This window comes from Lepidochelys kempii, chromosome 9 (assembly GCF_965140285.1).
Source record: "Lepidochelys kempii isolate rLepKem1 chromosome 9, rLepKem1.hap1, whole genome shotgun sequence".
Classification (NCBI taxonomy): Eukaryota; Metazoa; Chordata; order Testudines; family Cheloniidae; genus Lepidochelys; species Lepidochelys kempii.
In genome coordinates, this window is record NC_136388.1 from 64,985,255 (window position 1) to 65,008,570 (window position 23,316).

Sequence of the window (23,316 nt, forward strand, 5' to 3'; positions counted from 1 at the left end):
AGTGCTTGCCTTTAGTTAAAAAGAAAAGGAGTACTTGTGGCACCTTAGAGACTAACCAATTTATTTGAGCATAAGCTTTCGTGAGCTTCAGCTCACTTCATTATAGCTCACGAAAGCTTATGCTCAAATAAATTGGTTAGTCTCTAAGGTGCCACAAGTACTCCTTTTCTTTTTGCGAATACAGACTAACACGGCTGTTACTCTGAAACCTGCCTTTGGTTGGTTGGTTGGTTGTTTGGTTGTTTGGTTGGTTGGTCGGTCGGTCGGTCAGTCGGTCAGCTCTCCTTGCTGATCTGCCAGTGATTGAGCTGGGTTTCTCCCTTTTAAGTTCCTCTCTCCAAGTCTGACATGTTTCACAGGTGCGGTGCCCCACCTGAGTCACATTAGCTCGTTAACTCTGTGTTGCCCAGCGTGGAGTTTGTATACCCCATCACACCTACCAACTGCATGTATATCCCTCCTTTCCATGTCATTTTGGTGGTAAAGGGGAGGGTTTGGCCCTTAGCAAATTGCTTTTCTAAGTATTTTAAGTGTCAATGCAGAGAGAGAGACTGGTGCCTCGTGAAAGCATTTCCAGCAAATAAAGCCCTAAAATCCATTCTTGATTTTCAGAAAATGCTTGAAAAACAAGTGACAAAACTACAGGATCCCAATCTGCTTCCAGAAGGTGCTGACACCTCTCACTTCAGAGAGTGGCTGCTCCGAGAAGAAAGAGAAAATTTACAAGACCGAGAAAGACAGATGAGGAACAGGTATAAGACACATAATAATTTATAATTTGGGAGTGTCTTTGGGGGCCTGCATGGAACTCCTTGCAAGGTTGAGGCCTTATTTTTATTGAGTCTAAATTATGAAAGAATGAAATGTATTAGAATTGTTAATATACTGGGTATGAATTAAGTTAGACATTTGTGAAGTCAGTTGTAAATTCTTCAGCGGGCTTAAGCAAACAGAAACTCAGGCAAAGATGATAGCAGGGACTGAGTAGAAAATTGACTGGGTAAGATGACTCCAGCTGATTCTTACCAATGATTTACATTTTTTATTTAAAGATATGTAGACATGATTAATAAAGAATTGGAAAAAATTAAGTGCATCGCGGAAGAAAAACATCTCCTTCAACAGGCTGAGGAAGAGAAAAGGCAACACGAAAAAAAGAAAAAGAAACAACCTATTCTTCATCTAAAAATGGAGGAGGTTAGAAACAAGAAATTGAAAGACACCATGCAATTTATATATACCCAAACACACATCTTAATGAGCCAATGGACAAATAATTTAAATTGCCAGCAGCCAATGAGTTTACTAGCAAGTTCACAAAGAATTTTAAAAAGTTGATAAATATGGACCCACTCCGGCAAACAGTTATGCATGTGCTTTACGTCAAGTGTCTGAGCAGTCCCATTGAGTTCAATAGGGTTGCTCACATGCCTAGTAGTAAACATGTGTCTAAGTGTTTACAGGATCCAGGTATATGTTGGACATAAAAAAGAACCTGTAAATATTTAAGCCTGATAGGCAGAGTTACATATCAATACTGTATGACCCTGATTTCTAGACACTGTTCCCCTTTTAGGCCTGCTTTTTACAGGCTCAATCCTATCATTAGTTGTGTAGGGGTGAAGTCCTGGCTCCTATAAGTCAATGGCAAAACTCCCATTGAATTAAATGAAGCAGAATTTCATCCCTGATTTCCATTCACAAGCACATGTTTACAAGACTAAATAGCAGGATCAGTGCTTCTGACAATTTGTAGGGACAAAGTGAATACAAGTAGAATTTTTCTGGGTGCAAAATTGTGACCGCAATCAGGGAGATTAGGCTGCATTGAAGAGGGCTAACCACAGGGCTTCATGGTGCAAGTGTCAGAACATGTAGCTTTGGAAGGCAGTGATTCTAAACTGGTCATGGCTGAAAGAAAAGTCATGAAAAATGCTTGTCATTCTGCTTTCCCACCAGCCCCCTGTCAAGCCAATAATCTTTCTGCTGTTTGTAGAGTTTAATATGTTGGGAAAATAATTTTAAAGGTACCAAATTTATCACTGTGGTTACATCACTGACTGCTGTGATCTGACACTAGGAATGAATTTGGCCCAAAGTGTTTAAAATATACCATAGTGAACAGAAAATCATTAAATGAAGCAGCAGAAAAGTTGTACATAGAAAGTAAAATACACGAATAATTATCTCCTTTTGGCATGATCTGATAAATCTGTGATCCTTAGGAATGGAAGCAAAAAGAGATGTTACTTCTGCTGAAAATTGGAGAGGATGTGAAACGAGAAGCAAGAATTGAAGAACTGCGATGGAAAAGAAGAGAAGAGAAAGCTAAAAAGGTATATTAAGTAGCTATTTCTTTAAAACTCACATGCCACAGAAGAAATAAGCTAATGATTAAGACCATAAGTACAGTATCTAGATAAGTGTAATCAGTAATGCTATCCAAAATAAAAATCTCTTCTAGATTCTGATCATAGTTGTGAATTTTAAGTTTGAGTGGGACACATAGCTCCTCTGGAAATAGTTTGAATTGCTTGTTCTGGTTACATTTTTAAATAAGGGGAGATTGGAGAATGAGAAGACAAGGTTAAATAAAAGTTTTTATCCAAAAAAAAGGAACCATGTGGTGTTAAAATGAAAGCTTTTGAAAATAATCTAATTAGGACATCCCAGTCCTCCCTTGGATCCCAGTTCTGAAAAGCGAAACACATGATTAACCTCTCACAGTGAGGAGTTCCATTTACTTCAGCTGTTTATTGTACCACAGTCACCTCTTGGTTTTCTGTAATTGTCACTGACAATCCGCTATGGCAGGGATGTCAGAACTTTTTAACCTACGGGCAATCTTCTTCTTTTTTATTTGACGCTCGTCAACTAGCTCTCAGATGTTTGTTCTTCTGGGGGTCTCTGCTGTGTTCATTGATGTCCAGAAGGAGGCACTGGTGTATAACACATTTTTTTGTTTCTTTTCTCCTAGGAGCATTTTAAGTTTTATTCATTTCCAAGGGTTCACCTACACTAGAATCGCTACAGTGGTGCAGCCAAACGGACGTAACTGTGCCGCCGTGGCGCTGCTAGTGCAGATGCTCTATGCTGATGGGAGAGAACTCTCTGTTGGCATAATTACTCCACCTCCCTGAGCAGCGGTAGCCATGTTGGCTGGAGACTTCTCCCACCGACATAGCGCTGTCCACACCAGCCCTTAGGTCAGTGTAACTAATGTGGTTTTTTTATAGACTATATGTCCCACATGTTGAGTTAGTATTGGATAGGCACTGTGGGGAGCTAAAACAAAAGGTATATACAAATTTTTGTTGTGTCATTAATTAATAGTGACAGATAACAGATTTTTAATTTAAAAACTAGATGGAGCCGTAGGTATTGAAATTCGTTAATACATTTAAGGTACATTTGACGTCTATACATATCACCCTGATAACTAATAGATTGATAAAATATTATAAAAGTTTGAACAGAAACTTTTATCAAAATATCATTGCACTAAAGAACATTTTTTTGCTCTATGCAATGACAATCTTGTGTTAAATACCTCTAACATTTTCCTTAAAATATTGTAGAAACGAGTAGTGCTAGAGAAAAAAATGGCATACCACCTGAGAAAATTGCAAGAGCATGCTTCTCAAAGGGTAGAATTTGAAAGTCATGTGAAGTGCCTGAATAAGCTGTTATCTGAAGACCCAAAGATTAAAAATCAAGGTACATATTAACATAATATAATATGGACAGTATCTGGAACTGCCTTTTGCCTCTGCGTTGTCTCCCAGGTCTGCAAATAGCATTACTTTACTATCACTTCTAAAATGTCACCTTTCTCTGGAGTCTCTTGCAAAGGAATTCCTGAATAAGTGGAAAGAATCGAAGAGTGATTGGAGCTACTGCTCCTCTTATGAGTTCCCAACCCTGCATGAGGGGAGTAAAAGCAAGTAGCCCAGTAACTGCTGTTTTCTAGAAGATTCCTACCCTGTGTACTAGGGACCTGTTTATGCCAAAGGTGTAGGACATACATACTGTCAGCTGGGAGAACATGGGTAAGATAAACATTTTATTTCAAAGAGACAAATGAAGTAAAGAAGGACAAAACGACACATGAAATATTGTAAATGGCGTACAGTGAGAAGTGGTGTGGTGGAAACAAACCTTTATTGCTACTCAGTTAGGAAGGTCTGCATAACTTGCACCTGGCTCCTCTATTTGTCAGGAGTATGTTTCTGATAAAAACTCTTTTTAGCGTTCCACATAATCCCACTTCCTTTATAGAACAAGGCCTTTGCAGTTATTTATTGATGGGTTTGTTTTTTTTCCCCAGGAGATGGTGCAACGAGTCCCTCTCGTCACCCTTCACTTCTTAACAAAAAGGACATTTCAAAATCGTCACTTTCTTTAGTAACATCTCAACCTACCTTTGATGCGGTCATGAGCAAGACCAGAGGCTCCCTAAAGGTAGGAAGCCACCTCCCAGACAGGTCTCAAACATAAAATTAAAGCTCACATCATGTTGAAGCATGTAGCCATGCTTCATATCTAAAATAAGTTGTTTATTCATAGATTCAGAATGAAAGGCGAGTAGGGGTACGATCATCTAGACAGACCTCCTGTGTATCACAGAACATTAAACTTCACCAAGTTACCTCTGCTTTGGGCTCAATAGCTTCTTTTTGATTATAGCATAACTTGAACGTGACTAAAGCATATCTTCCAAAAAGACATCCAGTCCTGATTTTCAGACATCAACAGATTGAGATTCCACCACGTCCTTGGTGGTTTGTTCCAATGATTAATTACTCTCACTGTTTAAAATTTGTGCCTAATTTCTAATCTGAATTTGTCTGGCTTCAGCTTCCAGCCATTAGTTCTTGTGACACCTTTCTCTGATAGATTAAAAAGCCCTGTATTACATGTTTTTTTCTCCCTGAAGATACTTATGCCTTAATCGAGTCACATTTCAATCTTCTTTTTGGTAAGTGAAACATATTGAACTCTTTAAATCTCTCATTAGAAAGTATTTTCTCCAGTTCTTAAATAATTTTTGTGGCTCTTTTCTTCACCATTTCCTATTTTTCAAGATTTGTTTTAAAACATGGACAGCAGAACTGGATGCAGTAGCCCAGTATCAATCTTACCAATGCCATATATAGAGGGAAAAATTGCCTCTTTACTCCTGCTCACTACATTCCAGTTTATACATCCAAGGATCGCATTAGCCGTTTCTGCCACAGCATTGCACTGGGATTTCTTGTTGAATTGATTGTCCACTATGACCTCTAAATCATAGAACTATGGGGTTAGAAGGGACCACACAAGGGTCATCTAGTCTAACCCCGGCCAAGATGCAGGACTTGTTGTGTCTAAACCATCCAAGACAGCCTCTTTTTGAAAACCTCCAGTGAAGGAGCTTCCAGAACCTGTTTCATTGTCCTACTGTTCGGAAGTTTTTCCTAGGTTTAATCTAAATCTGCTTTGCTGTAGTTTGAACACATTGCCTCTTGTCCTGCCCTCTGTGACAAGAGAGAACAACTTTTCTCCATCTTTTTTATGACATCCTGTCAAGTAATTGAAGACAGCTTTCATGTCCCACCTTAATCTTCTCTTTTCCAAACTAAACATACCTTGTTCCTTCAGCCTTTGCTCATATGGCCTGCCTTCCAGCCCTTTAATCATCTTTGTTACTTGTCTCTGGATCCTTTCCAGTTTCTCTATTTCCTTTCTATACATTGGTGACCAAAATTGGACACCGTATTCCAGCTTAGGCCTAACCAGCGCTGAGTAGAAGGGTACTATCACCTCCCATGACTTGCATGCTATGCATCTCTGTTAATGCAACCTAAAATTGCATTTGCTTTTTTTGCAACACCATTGCATTGTTGACTCATGTTGAGGTTGTGATCTACCACAACTCCCAGATCGTTCTCAGCAGTGCTGCTGCCAAGCCAGTTATCCCCCATTCTGTATTTGTGCATTTGTTTTTTCTTCTCTTAGCAACCTACATTTGTCTTTGTTAAATTTCATTTTGTTGTCTATAGTCCAGTTCTCCAATTTATCAAGATCCCTTTGAATATTAGCTCTATGCTCCCAAGGATTGGCTGCCCCCCCTAGCTTTGTGTCATCTGAAAATTTGATCAGCATGCTCTCTCTTCCTGTATCCAGGTAATTAATAAAGATGTTAAACAACACCAGCCCCAGAACAGATCCCTATGGAACCCCACTTGAGACCTCCCTCCAATCTGACATCATTCCATTAATAGTTACTCTTTGTTTACAGTTGTTGAAAATCCTTTTCAGAGTCACTGCTTTTCAGGGTACGGGGTACCCCCATTCTGTAGGTATAGGCTGCATTCCTTGTTCCTAGATTTATTTTCGCATTTGGATGTATTAAAACACATTTTGTTTAAATGGGCTCAAGTTACCAAGTGATCCAGATCACTCAATGTGACTGTCCTCTCCTCGTTATTTACCACTTCTCCAATTTTTGGGTCATCCACAAATTTTTATCAGCACTGATTTTATATTTACTTCCAGATTGTAGATGATGATGTTGAACAGCATAGGGCCTAGTGCCCATTGATGTGAAACCCTAATAGAAACACTCCATTCTGTGATGATTCCCCATTGACAACTACTTTTCGAGATTTGTCAGTTAGCCAGTTTAATCCATTTAATGTGTGCTTTATGATATTGTATATTATACAGTGCTCATTTTTTAATCAGAATGTTATGTGGAACTAAGTATAGTATATCTATGCAGTTACCTTTAACAAAGAAACTTGTAATCTCCTCAAAGAATGAGATCAGGTTTGTTGGTAACGTTCAGAGGGTTTCCATTCTTGGGGGTTAAACTTCCAGTATTTGACAGATGAAAACTCTCATACTTTAGCCCTCAAGATGTTTTGATAGGTGCTTTGCAAATCCGGTTTTCCTAAGTGATTTAGGAGCACAAGTGCTATTGATTTTCAATTGGTGAGTACTCCTAAGGGACTTAGGTGCTTTTGAAAATTCCACTCTTTGTGCTTTACATTCTTTGTAAAAGGGAATTAGAGATTATGCTCTGAGGGCCTGTGAATCCTCTTTCTACATGACTGATGTAAGAAAGGGGGGGAAAGTTATGAAATTCATAATAATACATCATTGTTTCTTTTACATATTTTATTTTGCAGAACGATTTATACTCTGATATCGATGAGAAACTTTTGGACAAAAAGCCAAGTAGGGAACATGAAATGGGTAAGGGTTGAGCTGTCTCAGCTACAACACGATGTTTAATATTCCTGTGCTATTATACTTGGAGCTGCTAAAGCTATAGTGAAGGCTGCACAAATCTTTCTATGATATTTCCAGTTTTATATGATTTATAATTTCCCCAAACTTCTGGCTTTTGGGGTGTAATGCGTCCAGCATTTGCTTGTGTTAGAGGGTATTTTTTCCTTTTAAATGTTCAACAACAAAGGGTTCCCCTGTTTGCTAGGACAACATGAATGGAGAGTAATAAGCTTGCCATTTTTTGCTATTTAAAAGCATTCAATCTTTTCTGAAATGTGGTATCTCAGCTGGAAGTAGAACTTTGCCTGGGAGACCATCCAAAGGCTTGACATGTGCCTTTTGGTGTCCTTGTATGAGTTGATTTGGATTAGTTACTATTTGAAACAGGACTACATCAACACGAACTAGGTATCTTTTAGAGCATGCCAGCAGGATCTACATAGGGCAGCTAGGGCACAATACCTTAAAGCCCTCTATAATTGACACCTTCCAACTTGCACTCCAGCACTGTGTAGACAAGCTCTTAGTGACTTGAAATGCAAGATCTAGACAAAGAGATTCTCCTGTTGTTACTGCTATTTCTCCCCACCAATATGCCCTTTTAAAGTAGAGAAAGGATCAAAGTGCTGGGAGTCATGTGGTCTTGAGTTCTAGTCATGCTTTTTCCATGGGCTGGACTTAATTCTGTGCACTTCACATGTTGCCTGATATATTGATTGTGTATTAATTATATTGATTACTTAGGAATTCTCAGTTAACACTCTGATGTTTGATATGTTCTAGTCCCAAAATCAGGCCCAGTGTTGTTAGAATTATTGTTATGTTGGCAACCCCGGTGTGCATGGTTGCAACACTCAGACTTAGGAAGAAACATCTGTATTTGAAATAGTTGTTTTAACACAGTTAGCAAAGTTACAAACACTCAAACCCAGCTGTCATGGTGTCTGGTATGGGTCACAGCTAAGAGGGCCACTCTCAGGTCAGACTGTCAAAGAACTGGGCTGACACTCCCTCAGTGGTGATATATCCTATAATTAGATTTAACCAACCCTGCAACAAATGTGTGCTCCCGGATCAGTATCCTAGCTTACCATACAGCCACAGACAGTCCCTATATTACTACCCAGACAAAACTGGACTTCTGTGATGAAAGGTTATTAAAACCAAAAATCACCACACATTAGGTTCTTCCAGCCCCAAAGAGCAAGTCACTTATTGCAGTGCTACTCAAAGTGGTGGTCTGCGGACCAGGGCTGGTCCGCGAGCCATAGGCTGCCGGTCTGCGCGCACATTGGGAAAAAAAATTGCCGGTCCCCCTCATCAGATAGCTTGAGAAGCACTGACTTATTGGATGGATGCTCAAGGTCTCATACCAAAGACAACGATGTCAGCCAAATTCTTTGGTAAACTATCTAAAGATTTATTAGCTAAGAAAAAGAAATGAGAGTTACTGTATTTAGAGGTTAAAGCAGGTAAAATACTTTATAGGTGAATTAGAGCTTGTAAATCCAAAATGATAACAGGGATGTTAAATCTGCTAGTTTTCTGTAAGTCTCTTTGGGTTGCCCAAATAGTTTTTGGGGACCTCAGTCCTTTTGTTTAAACTTTCCCATCAGAATTCACCAGTCCAGAGATGTGGTAGGAAAGGGGTGGCTAGGGGTCTTTGTTCTCCCTTTTTATATCTTGACCCTTTTTGTGGGAAAAATCCTTGCTGTATCATGGGGTCGGGCAGTTCCATGGCATATGTGCTTTGCAATCAGTCTTTCATATGAATTGTAAATTTTTGCTTGTACATTTTGCGTACATGCCACTTGAGGTGTCTTCAGGAATGACATGCAAAGGCTTTTGTTTGCAGTTCCTTTGTTATTCCTGAAGAGCTAACCTGGGGATGTTAGTCAGACTCTCAGCATGTTTGAGTTACAAATATCTAGCAACATTTCATAACTCCACACACAATGTCAATACACACATTATAACAAGATAATAATACTCAGCAGATAACTTTTCCAATGATACCACACAAGGCACACTTTGTACAAGATTTATCACAATTTTGTCACAAGTGGTGACCATATTCGTGTAGATGGCTACCTTCACCTTTAGACAGCATCACACCAGCAAGGAAGGTAGACATAGTATAAAATTAGTGTTTGAGCATTCATATATTCACACCATTCTTTGCAGAAAAACCTGAAGTGTTAGTCACCATCCTTACCACCCATCTACATCCGAGCTGCAAAAATGATCCATGGATATCTACAGATTTGCATGGCTCTAGTCTTTATCCTGCTATCTCCCAAGGCAGGCGGGGAGACAGGTGTTACCCTGATACCACTATGCCCAATGCATATTAGGTAGGGGTTTCAGCTGCTTTTCCTTATTTGAACTTCCACACTCCACTAATGTTTGAATGCCCTTCTCCCAGAGGCTACTAAACCTTTTACCTCAAGCTTATTAGTATAAGTCAGTTAGTTACCTTGGCATTCTTGCAGTCGGACAACTGCTGATGTCCCTAACTCAAAAATATCTAAAGCTGGTAACAAGTAACATTTTGTGGTTACTTGTCAGCACTTCAGTCATTACTGCATTCTACCTTGTGACATCTTATGATCGAAGGTTACTCTTGGTTAGCTGCTTATGCTAAGGCTTTTTAGGCCTTGATTAGTTTAGCTAAGCTATTGTCTTACAAGACTTGAGGCTTGTAGGGTCTTGCATTACTGGGCGTAGAACCCAGCTGTTTGATGTGACTTACGCAAGTCTCATCCTGTAGACCAGTGCTTCTCAAGCTATCTGATGTGGGGGACTGGCAATTTTTTTCCTCAATGTGTGCGCAGTCCGGCAGCCGATGGCTCACGGACTGGCAAGCGGACCAACGCTTTGAGTAGCACTGCTGTAGACCACAGTGCAACTAAGAAAACATGTCTCATATCTACATGCCTGGCACTGCTGTCTGTAAAACTGAGCTTTTTGGTCAGACCTAACATTACAAAGTGCTTTGAGATATACAAATGAAAAAGGAATACCAGTATGCAAATGCAAAACATTATTATAAGCCACATTTTTAAAACTAGGTAATTCACATGGAGAATTTCAGTACCTTAACTGGGAAGCACAGCTGAGCAGTGGTTGAGACAAGTGTTGTGGAGACAAGTATCAGAAATGGGTTCTTATCTAGGGTCTGACATCGCCTTGATGGGTTGTTTTAGTAGCACTTTGTGTTTATGGTTGGTAGGATTAGTTTCTTATACATGAATGGAATATCTAGTAAAATACATATGGGCTGTGGCTAGGTGTGCCATAAATGATGCAGGCTGTTGTTTAGCTTTGGTTAGCCTGTTTGTAAACAGGGCTACTCCTGCATACCCACATCCACCATCAGTTTTGAAAAAACAAATGAAGAACACTTCAAATGCCTGCTTCCATATGTAGGTGCATGGTAATTCTTATTCAAGATATGATGTCTCAACACTCAATTAGCTCTGTACATGTGTGCTTTAAAAGGTGGAGTGTGATCTCATTTGTGATCTGTGTGTGTGTGTCACAGGGTGCCTGGCTCCTTGAAGAGGGCAGAGACCACGTTCACCTGTGACTAGAGAGAGCAGTAGTTAAGAGCTGCTGGTGAAGAGAGTTGGTGCAGAGAGAACCGGTGAGAGCTGTTGAGAGGTCTCCCTGTGGTATTCAGCTGACCAGGCCTCCTTTACCTGCAAGTCTTACTCCTGCTGAGATCCTTCTCATGGGAACCTCCCTCCAGAATTGACCCTCTTTTTCCTGGGCTTGGCCTGCCCTTACCAAACTGGTTCTCCCCCTTCACTTAGGGTCCTCTATACAAGCCTCCTGACCAGTTCTCCCCAACAGCTCTCATCCATTCTCTCTCTGTGCAGTAACGCTCTTGGCCAGCTCACAACTACTGCTCTGTCTGGTCTCATGCAGCGCTCTCTAGGCAACTCTCACCAGCTCCCCTTTCTCAACTGCTGGACACCCACAGTCAGGGCCGATCAGGAGAAAACTAACTCATCAGGGTGAACAGGACCTGTTCCCTCTGGGCATGTCTACATTTCGAGCTGGGCGTGTGATTCTTAGCTCAAGGAGACAGACCCACACTAACTCTGATCCAAGTAGCACGCTAAAAACAGAGTGTAGCTGCCACAGCTCAAGTGGCAGGCGAAGTTAGTTGTCCTGAGTGTGTTCCCATCTGAGATCAGAGAGACATTCTTGGGGCAGCTAGCCCCTCCTGCTGCTTGTGCCACCGCAGCTACACTCCGTTAGCATGTCAGCTCCATTAGATGTCTGGAAGTGTAAACGTGCCCTTAAAAGGACCAGCCACCCTGTGATAAGGTGATTGTGGACAAAGACCGGGTACATGTGGAAAGAGGCAGGGCCCTTATTCAGGTCTGCGACAATGCAATTCAAGTGCAATTCACTCCTTTGTGGATGGCCAGTGCCAGGTCTATGCACCACCTAAGTCCTGAGAATGTAAGTGGAAACTCAGTGGTGCATAAGCCTTCCGCTGGCGTTCTACAGTAGAATAAATTTCACTGGGTGCATATACTGTGCAGCATGGAGGTTTTTATTGCTATCTATCAAATAAATCCAAATTAATGTACCAGTAATTTCTTTGTTTTGTTGAATTTCTGTTTTTAAATACAGAGGAAATTCCATACTAAAATTAAAATAAAATAATGTTGAAGTTGCAAAATGAAGCACCCCTTACTTCATATCCATGTTTTTGTGTGTACAGTCTGTTTACCTTGATTTTATACATATGAATGGGTTTATGTAACCATCTATCCCAATAATATATAGAAAACCATAGAAAAGTCCTTAACCTTTCCTTTTTGCCTAATAGAAAAACCAATTTCTGGATGAAAGTATTGATAAAACAGTGAAATCATGAAATAGTAAATGTCAGTTCTCTGCATTCAGTAGATGCTCCAAGCCAGGTAAGCAAAGCAATAACCTTTTCTTCTCCACCTCAGGCCAGTCCCCCTTGCCCAGAAGCACCAGCATCAGTGACAAACTTTCCTTATCTGCCTCTGGTGAGTATTCCCTGCAAGCAACCGGCAGCATCATTGATGGTCTTTCCATCTCTGCCTCCATGGAGCACTGTGAAGAAGCAGTCAGTAGCAACACTAGCAAACTCCCCATTTCATCCTCTGGTAAGTGGCCCTCCATTAGGGAAGGATGCTAGTCTATACCCTAGGTACAGCTGAAACAAAGTTTCCATCAGAAGCCCAATTTTGATACCCACTCGTGCACACTTAATATTACCAAATCTGCCTTAAATATCACAGCATAAATATTCAAAAGCATTATATGTGTTAAGGTGTCACTTTTCTTAACCATCACAAACGCTTATATTTCAATGACCATGGTATAAATTTTGAACAACTATAAAATTAATGTTATAGTGTATTTGGAAGTTGCTAAATTCTGATATCTTTGTTTCCATAGAAACAAATATATTTCCTAAAGCAAAGTGAGACCAAGTCTCACAAATGAAAAAATAAATGCCATAAACTATGAAGTGGTGTGGGTTAGTACAGATAGTTTATTGCCATGTGATTTATGAATATTCTGTATAACTCACTCATTGTGCTGTAGTACCGCACCGAATACCATAAGGACCATGGCTGGAAGCTCCTATGAGCTACCACAATACAAATAAATAATAATGACTTCTCCCTTGTGAGTAACGCACTCATCCCAAACTCATCGCAGTAAACATGTTTTATCCCTCCCAAATATCACATTTTCTATATATAATATTTAGAAATTTGAAATTTATTCTTATTTTTCCCCAGGAGCTAATCTCTCTAGCCAACCTTCAATTAATGGAAAAGATTTTACAATAACTTCACTCTCCTCAGTGGTCTCTCAACAGGGCTTTGATGAGATTGTTAATAATATCATAGATGAGAAAAGAAAATCTCTTCGGGTATGAAATGATTGCACTTACTGATCTCAAATATAAAGCTAAAAGTAACAGATTGTTGGATGCGTGTCACTGTTCCATGTATGAAATGCATTGTTATGCAGGTATCACACTATTGTATCCTGTATAGTTTTAAATGTTCTTTTTCTTAGCATGCAGGTCGTGTTCAGTCTTTGAAGAAATGCTGTATTTGTGTTAGTTTTGTGATGCATGTTTGTTTGGGAGGAAGCTGATGCAAACAGCAAGAGAGTTTGCTTGCTGCCCTAATCTCCCTAACTAAAGTCAATTCTTGTGGCAGCATTGCTCATGGTAATCAGGCATTGATGATTTCTGAAACAGGGTTTGCCTGTATGTTCTTTGTGACCGCTTCTGTTCAAGGACTCATGTATATAGTGTAAATATGTCACACTAAGAATATACCCAGGTTCCATGTTGTAGGTTTGCTTCCCATTGGAGGAGAAATCAGCAAGGCCCCTAAATCTTTACTGCTTGGCTGAGAGTTGACAGTATGTTCTCCAAAGGGACTTGGTGCAATAGATCTGCATGCTGTTGATTTTGTCTATGGCTCCTGATGGTCAGATTAGAATAGTTCAGGGGTTCTCAAACTTCATTGCACTGCGACCTCCTTCTGACCACAAAAATTACTACATGACCCAGGAGGGGGGATCGAAGCCTGAGCCCGCCCAAACCCTCCTTCCCCGGGTGGGGGAGCCAAAGCCAAAGCCCAAGGGCTTCTGCCCTGAACAGGGGGCCTGTAGCCCAAGCCCTGTCGCCCGGGGCCGAAGCGAAAGCCTGAGCCCCAGGCTCAGGCTTTGGCTTTGGCCCCAGCAAATCTAACATCATCCCTGGCAACCCCATTAAAACAGGGTCGCAACTCACTCTGAGGTCCCAACCCACAGTTTGAGAACTGCTGGATTAGTTCAAAGTTCTGAGGCAACACTTCAGGAAGGCATTGAAATGAACAGGATGTTGAGCTATGCATTCTTTTGGGGATAAAGACGTTTGGAGAATCTCCCTCGTCATTTGTAACTCTGAGGGACAGGTCTATCAAGGAATCTATGTCTAGTCACTCTGCATTCAGATTTATCTGATAGCTGGTGTGTTTTAATCTTGGGATTTGTTGGCCCATTATCCTAGACAGATGGTAGCTCTGATGACATTATGTCACCAATGTGGCAATTACCCAATACTCCCCAGAGAGAGGATACAGAAGATCTGAGGAAAGAACCTGTTCAGACTTAAAACTCTACCTCTTTTTGGGTTTCCCTCTCACAAGACACTGTTGAAAGGCAAAGTCATCACCCTTTTTCATTTGGGAACAATAGATATAATTTCTGGTCAGTACAAGAGCAGATATTTTATTCCCAATATTTCTTTATCCCCAAAATGAAGGGTCATTTTAGACCCTTTCTGGATCTTCAGAACCTCATTAAATCTCTTAGTAGGGGGAAGTTCCATAGCGGGATTCTCCGCTCTATAGTCCCCTTGCTAAACAGTCAGGATTGCTTTGGAGCTCTTGACCTTCTGAATGCCTACTTTTACATCTCTATGGGGCTAGCTCACAGAAAACATCTTAAGTTTGTTCTTGGAACTGACCACTTCCAATACAAGATCATACCCTTCAGGCTGGCTTCTTCCTCAGAGGTTTTAACAAAGTGCTCATCAGTGGTGGTTGCCCACTTTTTAAAACAGTGTTTCTAAGTATTTCCTTAATTCGATTACTGTAAATGGATTCTACACTGGGAGTTATGCAAGCTCTATGGGCTGCTTGCTCCCATTTTGAGACTCTGAGTCTTCACTCATTTTAATGTTCATTGGAATTAGGGGAATTCAGATTCTGATTTCCATCTACCTAGGTTTTTTGCAGCCCATATGTCCCACATGTTGACACTGCAGTTAATCTTCTACTGGCCTATTTTCTATACAGAGTTAGAAGTGGATAGGCACTTTTTGAGGTAAACAAAAGGTACATTTTCTTAATCTGTCACAATTAATGATACAGTTTTTTAAATTTGAAAACCAGAAGAGCCCATAAGTATTAATTCCTAATGCATTCAAGGTATATTTGATGCCTAAACATAGCACAGTAATATCTATTATAAAAAAGTTTGAATGGAAACATTTCTTAATATATCATTGCACTTAAGACTTTTCTTTTGCTCTATGCAACCACATTAAAAAACTAACATTTTTCTTAAATATTGTAGAAACAAGAAGTGCTAGAGAACAACACGGAATTGCAGGAGCATGATTATCAAAGGGAAGAACATGGAAAACATGAAGAGAGCCTAGGTGTGCTATTATCTGAATACCAAGAAATTAAAAACCAAGATCTATATAAGCATAAGATAATATGTACAGTAACTGGAACTGCCTTTGCCTCTGCTTTCTGATATGGTTACTTTACTACCACTTCCAAAATGCCACCCTTTTCTGGCATCTCTTGTAAAGAGATTCCTCAACCAGTGCAAAGAGATGAAGATTGATTGGGGCTACTTCTCCTTTTATATCTTCCTAATCCTGCATGAGGAGAGTATGGCCAAGAAGCCCCAGTGGACTCTTCCGTCTACATGATTCCTACCTGTGCACTGGAGACATGCATATGCCAAAAGTATAGGTCACATGTGACAGGTTGGGGATAGGTCTGTGTCCAATTATGAATTACATTTTGTTCAGTGAACACCAGTTTTAACTGAAATATTCATTGTGGCTTAGAGAACTCATTCTGTAGCAGAGGCTTAACATCTACTGGATGGACTGTCGAAGAAGCAGGTTCAGAGCAATCAAGGTCCATCAATATTTAATGGCTCTTCCCTCTGCAAGAATGGTTTTCTACAATAGGGCCATTAACTTGGGGGTGGATCTTGAACCTCCCCACAGCCTGGAGCACATGGGCTAGTCGACAGTGGCAGCGCTTTAACGTGGCTTGTGTGGTTGCAGCGCAGCGCTGGGAGGAGAGCTCTAAAAAACCACCTCAACGAGAGGCGCGGCTCCCAGCGCTGGGAGGAGAGCTCTAAAAAAACCACCTCAACGAGAGGCGCGGCTCCCAGCGCTGGGGCACTGTTTACACTGGCACTTTACAGCGCTGAAACTTGCTGCGCTCAGGGGGGTGGTTTTTCGTACCCCGAGCGAGAAAGTTGCAGCCCTTTAAGGTGCCAGTGTAGACAAGCCCTAAATTTTAAAAGGGGTGCTTTGCTAAGAAGGGAGTTTGACCAATGCCAAAAGCAAAGGAGCCCAGGTCAAGCAGGCAGGAAGAGCTGCCTGGCCTAAGGACTCAGACCAAACCCAGGACTCACAGGAGGGATGAACTGAGACCAGGGGGATTGCATTCAGGATTTTGTTGTTCTCCCATAGATCTGTAGCTCTCTAGTGTTGTTTGTGTCAAGTGTCTGTGGATAAGGAATTCCTTTGCTAAGCCTGTCTCCCTTACTGTACCGCCACATTGTCCCGAAAGGGGTAACTAAGACACCAGCGGTCCCACGGCCAGGTGGATTCTAGGGGGAATGTGTCTAAGCTTCTGGAGGTCGGGAGTGCTGTGGCACTGGTTCCAGGGTCTAGGGCAGCTGAAATACAGGATCCCACTGCTAAAGACAGGTGTCAGACACCCGGTCTGCATCGGAGACACCCAGAGCTAGGAACATTGAGCAGTCACTACCCAGGACGTGGGGGGCTTATAACATGGATTCAACAGTTGGATCCAATCACAACAGACTGGTGTCTATCCAAACAGCAGGACTGGGCCAGGATGTGACAACATGTAGTCCTCTGGAAGAATACTGGTAAGAAAGCACAGAAGGACAAAAGACACACTTCAGAGTAGCAGCCGTGTTAGTCTGTATTTGCAAAAAGAAAAGGAATACTTGTGGCACCTTAGAGACGAACAAATTTATTTGAGCATAAGCTTTCGTGAGCTACAGCTCACTTCAAAAGACACACTGAACAGGATCTAAGACGGGGAATACCAGAACTAAACTAACAGATAAATATGTCCCATTTAAAAAGACCTTCAAACCATCCCAGCCAGCAGAGTTCCGATTTCTCTAATTGCTGTAGGAAGAAGACAGGCTTTCTTCCTTTTCCTTGGGGATCAGGTCAAGGAAGGCGCAGCTTAACCCAGTTCTTAAGGCCCTTAACTCAGAGCCTTGTGTCAGAGCAACCAAACTCAGTCAGAAAACAAAGTCTTTAGGAGCTTGGCACTTGAAAGGATGTGCAATCCATTACACCAAACATTACAGTCTCCTCTCCACCACTTGCTCAGTTTCCTCTTGCTGTTTATGTAATGGCACATTCCTTGACTGGCTGTAAGCTCAGACTTTCCCTTAAGGGGGTAGTTCACCCTACCATACACCCAAAATATTGTCAATGGCATAAGCTGAGAAGTGGTTTGGTGTGAAATAAATCTTTGTTAGGAAGATCAACCTAAGTCATGCATGGCTCCTCCATTTGTGAGGAATGTGTTCCTGGCAAAAACCTTTTAGCATTCCACACCATCACACTTTCTCTATAGAAAAATGAAGCATTTGACTTTATTTATTGTGAATTTTTGTTTTTTCAGGAGAGAGTGCACCGAGTCCCTCTTGTCTACCTTCACTTCTTGAGGGAGAGTATGTTACAAAACCATCACTCTGTTCATTAACATCTCAACCTACCTCTGATACTGTCATGAGTAAGACCAGACACTCTTTGCAGGTAGGAAGTCACCTCCTGTAAGGTCTCAAATAGAAAACTAAAACCCACATCACACTGAGGTGTGTAGACAAATTCTATGTCTAAGAGACATAGATAACATTCTCACAGGACTCCTATTTCTGTATTGAGCCTTCAGTGTTTGACAGATGAAAACTCTCATACTTTAGCTCTCAGGATGTTTCGATAGACAAACCTTATTTTCAAAATGCTTATGTGCTTTAGGAGCACAAGCCCTATTGCTTTTCAAGGGGGAGTGCTCTGAAGACACTTAAGCGCTTTGGAAAAATCTCATCCTTTGTGCTTTTAGCTTCTTGAAACAAAGATATCAGAGACTGTGCAATAAGCAAGTTCTTTCTCTACATCAGCATTTCTCAAATTGGGGGTCTTGCAAGGCTATTGTAGGGGGGTTCCAAGATCACAAAAAATATTACCAGGGGAAGGGAGAACTGAAGGGGGAAAGGGACTATAGCAGCCGAAGCTCTCCGCCCCTCCAGCTCTGAAGCCAGTGCCGCCGCCAGCAGCAGCACAAAAGTAAGGGTGGTAATACCATGAGTATGCACAGTAATTTGCTATCATTTTTTGGGATGGGCGGGGGGAAGAGGGAAGAGATAGGGGGATTAATCATAGCCTGAAATCTTTTCAAAGCGGGGGACCCAGCAAAAAAAGTTTGAGAACCTCTACTCTACATGATTGGTCTATGGGGGAGGGAGGAAATGTTGGCAAAAGTAAAGCTACTAATATATCATTGTTTCTTTTACATATTTTATTTTGCAGAATGATGTTTACTCTGCTGTTGATGAGAATGTTTTGGACAAAAAGCCGAGTGGGGAACATGAACTGGGTAAGCGCTGAGCTCTCTCTCTCTACACCACAGTGTTCAACATGCCTGTAGTATTAATACCTGCAGCTATTTTTGTGGCTATAGTTAAGGCTGTACAAATCTTTCTATTAGACCCCTGGCTTCCAGTGGTTTATAACTTTCCCAAACCTCTGCTCTTTGGCTGAATTTATTTCAGCACTTGCTGAGCTAAAGGGTGATATTTCAACAATAAATGGTCCATCTGTTTTCATAGACAAGCGAATAGAGAGAAAAACTTGCCAATTTTGATTTTTTTTAATATTCAAAAATGAAATTTGGCACCTCAGCTGGAAATGGAACTATGTGCTGGATTCTATCTGTAGGTTTGACATTTACTTCTTAGTGGCCCTGTGAGAATCCATTTGGATTTGGCTTAGTTATTTGGCCTTGAAAAGCACTCATGCCAGTAGGATTGGCACAAAGGTGAGTGGATTTAGGAAATCTTCAGTTCATTTTGCATACAGTAAGTCCAGCAGAGCCAAACATCCATCTGGAAAGACTGCGTGTCTCAGTGGTTTGAAACACAAGGGCTGCTAAAAGCGATCACCTGCTGGTTTCTCCTGTTTAGCCTAGGAAAAGGAGCACTATGCTGGGAATTATGTGGTCCTGAGTTCTATTTGGATTTCTTCCAAGGGCTAGTTTAAGTTCTGTGCACTTTACAACTCATGTTTAGAAAAGCATCTCACTAGAGCTGGGCAAAATTGTTTTGACAATTAGTTTATTTGTAGAAAAATAGAGTCGCAGGGGGTGACTGAAAATATTTGCTTATTAGGCTAATTGTTTTGGCTGAAAAAATGAAAACAAATTTAATAAAGATCTAAACATTTTGTTTCAACATTTTCTCAATGAAGTGTTTTGACTTTTTGTTACAAAATCACAATTTGTTGAGAAATTTAGCTAGATTTTAAAAAACCCCACAAAAATAAAAGGGTAAAAAATACCCAAAACCAAACAATTTATTTGACCTTGTGACAGGGGCCACTCACCTCTCCTGAGCACCTTCTGTTGGCTGGATGCGAACCTGCACTATTTTTGACAGCACCCCATTGGCTGTTGCCCTCGTTGTTCTACCAATAAGATAAAAAACCAGCAGGATCTTATTAAAGAGGAGAAGGCAAAATGCCACATTTATTGTGAATACAGAAAGAATCATAGTAAGCAGTTAGAAAAGGAGTACTTGTGGCACCTTAGAGACTAACCAATTTATTTGAGCATAAGCTTTCATGAGCTACAGCTCACTTCATCGGATGCATTCAGTGGAAAATACAATTCTGAATGCATCTGATGAAGTGAGTTGTAGCTCACGAAGGCTTATGCTCAAATAAATTGGTTAGTCTCTAAGGTGCCACAAGTACTCCTTTTCTTTTTGCAAATACAGACTAACACGGCTGCTACTCTGAAACCTGTCAGTAAGCAGTTAGTTATAGCTATAACATTCCATACAATTTCATATTTATTCACACATTCATTCATACACACACACACAGAGGTTCTGCACGGTTGTTATCATAGTTACAAGCCTTAGAGTTGTTCATGCCAAGCCACTGGCCAGGTGGCCTGGACATGAGGAGGGAGCAGGGCCTTGTCAGATGCTCATCTGATGCTCCTGGAAGTTGGTTTGCAGAATCAGACCCCAAAGTTCTCATTTTCCAGAGTCCATTTTTATAGGAATTTCTTCCTATGCCAGTCTATGGGAATTGCTTCATCATGCTGTTGCTGAATCAATCAGCAGATGGCACATTCCTGACGGCTCCGTGCCACCAGATGTTATCTTGTTCTTTGGTTCTCCCATTCTTGAGGCTAGTGGGTGGATTCCAGTCAGCTCTCCAGGGGTCCTCTGGTTATTTCCACTTGACGCCTTCTTCAGCCAATGGACACTGCATTCTTAGGCTGGCACCTCCCTGATCATTCAGTTATTATCCACACTAAGCATCCATCCACATACATCCTCTCTCTCTATTTTAAATCACAATTGTTAACAAAGCAAGATGAATAAAACAAAAGGGCAGGGAGTCTCTGGGTGCTGTTTCTGTTGTTACAGAGTATTGCTTTGAGTCTCTCTCTCTGTGTGAGTAGTTGTTGTTACAAAGAATTGGTTTGAGAACAGACTCTGTCTTAGAATGTACTAACACAATTAGCAGCTTGCAAGTTTCACACATAGAGGGAGAGAAACAGTACCAAAAACCAAAAGACCTCTTAATTAGTAATACCCTGGAATTTAAACTCTGGGGAATCAAACTCATTTGTGATTTTAATACAGAACTTCTTTAATATGATCCAACATAATCAGGCGGGTCTTTAGTGGCTCAGCCCTCCAGCTAAGTCACATGTTGTCTAACTCATGAAGGAAGCCCTATTGTTCTGCCATTGTTTCTGTCTGCAGCCCTGTCTCTGGCAGGGTCAGCTCCAGCGTTTTTGCCACCCCAAGTGGCAAAAAAAAACAAACAAAAAACCTTGCTGCCGAACACGGAGGCGGAGTGACGGTGCAGCCACCGAATTGCCGCCAGCGACTGAAGAAGAGTCACGTCCCCGCTGCCGAATTGCTGCGGAGCGCGAAATGCACTGTGACGGAGCAGCCACCGAATTTCCCCCGCCACTGAGGGCGGATTCCCGCCCCAGAGCCCGACGTCCTGCCACCCCTTTGCATTTGCCCCCCCAGGCACCTGCTTGGTTCGCTGGTGCCTCGAGCCGCCCTGGTCTCTGGGCTCAATTCTCAGCACCTTCTTGGCTAGCTTATAGAGTAGTGCCTGCAGAGCTTTCTCCCTTGAGACTCTTTGCCTTTAAATTCTAGCCCTATGCTTGGACTTCTGAATGAAACTTGTCCCCTTCTCGGGGCTCTGGCCACTATTCCAGCGTGGGGAACGTAGGCCTGCCTACTACTCCGGGGTCCAACCCAGGGACCCTACAAATAAGCAACCATGTGCTGCTCCCTTTAATAGTTGCTGCTAATATTCCCTGGGCTACTTCCCATGTAGCCCCTTTCCATTCCCCCTTACCTCAGGGGTTCTCTGTTCCCTGCTTGAGTATCGTCTCTCCCAGGCTGCTTTACCTGTGGAGTTTTACAGCCTTCCAGTCCTTCCTCACCTTTCTGGTCCCAGCCAGCAACTGAGCTGCTCAGGTCCAAAAGCTCCTTTTAACTGAGTCTTCTGTGCTCTGATTGGCTGCTTCCCTGAAGCCTGTCAAGACAGACCTGAAGGGCCTACCTTCACTGATCTTTTCCTGGGGTAGGGTGTGGTAGGACCATGAGGCCTCCAGCAGGGGGCCTCAAAGGGCCTGGTACATCCCATCACAGACCTAAAAAAATGGGGTTTTTTTCAGTGAGAAAAAATTTAAAAAATGTCCCTTTTGGGTCAATCCAAAATGAATTTCATTTCAAATTTTTCAATTTGGTCACCAAATCAGAAAAATCAATTACTTGCTCAGCTCTATACCTCACATCATCCCCAAAAGGGAGAAAATGTTATTCACTCTCATTTTATAAACTGTGCAATTAAGACTGAGAAAAGGTATGTGACTTGCTCAAGATCATACAGGAATTTTCTAGCAAAGCCAGAACCAAGCTCTTTTATGAGATGTATACAAATCTCATCCATTAGTGCAACTCAAACCATGCATCATACCCACATGCCTGGCTCTACTGTCTGTGGAAACTGGAATTCTTATTTGTACCCAACGTTACAAAGTGATTTGAGATCTACAGATAAAGCAATACCAGTATGCAAATACAAAACATCAAAATTGGTCACGTGTTTCAGATGAATAATTCAACAGAGAAGTTCAGTACCATGGCTGGAAGCACAACTCTAGTGGCTGAGAAAGATCAGCCATTTCTGATGCTAGTGTCTGACACTTCTTTAATGGACTGTTTCATTAGCACTTTGCACCAAAGTTTGCTGCAAAGGTAGGATTAGCTTCCTAAGCATGAATGGAATATGTAACTGAATTGTGTATGTATCTTGCAAGGTGTGCAGAGAATGAGGAGGGATGTTGGGTGCTTTAATTATCCTGTTTGTAAAACAGGGCTACTCCAGATGCTTATATCCACCATCAGTTTCGAGATCCACAGATGGAAAACTCTCTGTAAATACCTGCATGCATATGCAAGCGTATGGACATTTTTATTCAAGTACTAGTTCTCAGTGCTCTATTAGCTCTGTGTATATACGCTCAAAAAGGGGTAAATTTCATGCTGAGTGCATATATGTGCAGCACAGAGGTTTTAATGTTGTCTATCAAATTGTTTCAAATTGATGGAATTTGTTTGTTTTATTGATTTTCTGTTTTTAAGTACTTAGAAAATTCTGTATCAAAAACTAAAATAAAAGAATGTTAAATAGCAAAATGAAGCACCCCTTACTTTATAGTCATGTGTTACGGGGTGCAGCCCTCATCACCAGACTGGCACCTCCTCCTAGCCATGCTGGGGATTAGCTAGAGACCGATGCCCATGTCCACGGTCTGCAAACCGGCCCTCTATCTCTGCTCCCACCTATGGTTCCTCTCTTAGCTCCCAGAACCGCAGCAGCCTCTTCTTGACTCAGCCTTCCGGCTAGGTTGTCAC

At 41.5% G+C, this 23,316-nt stretch overlaps 1 protein-coding gene and 1 long non-coding RNA gene across 4 annotated transcripts in view; one reads left to right on the plus strand and one right to left on the minus strand.

The window, feature by feature from the left end:
• TRMT2B (tRNA methyltransferase 2B) overlaps nucleotides 1-21,845 on the minus strand; it is a 57,102-nt gene extending 35,257 nt beyond the window's left edge. For 2 of the 3 annotated variants that reach the window (XM_078854231.1, XM_078854230.1), the window contains exon 1: nucleotides 19,742-19,936. The gene's annotated coding sequence lies outside the window, so the exon portion shown is untranslated. Of the gene's footprint in view, nucleotides 1-19,741; nucleotides 19,937-21,751 lie in introns of those variants that run through there. The other variant, XM_073360821.1, reaches the window with a different exon arrangement.
• LOC140916941 (uncharacterized) lies at nucleotides 698-2,558 on the plus strand. Its single transcript, XR_012160692.1, has 3 exons — nucleotides 698-752; nucleotides 1,053-1,197; nucleotides 2,226-2,558. It is a non-coding gene; the product is annotated as an uncharacterized LOC140916941 (long non-coding RNA).
• Nucleotides 21,846-23,316: the final 1,471 nt, after the last annotated feature.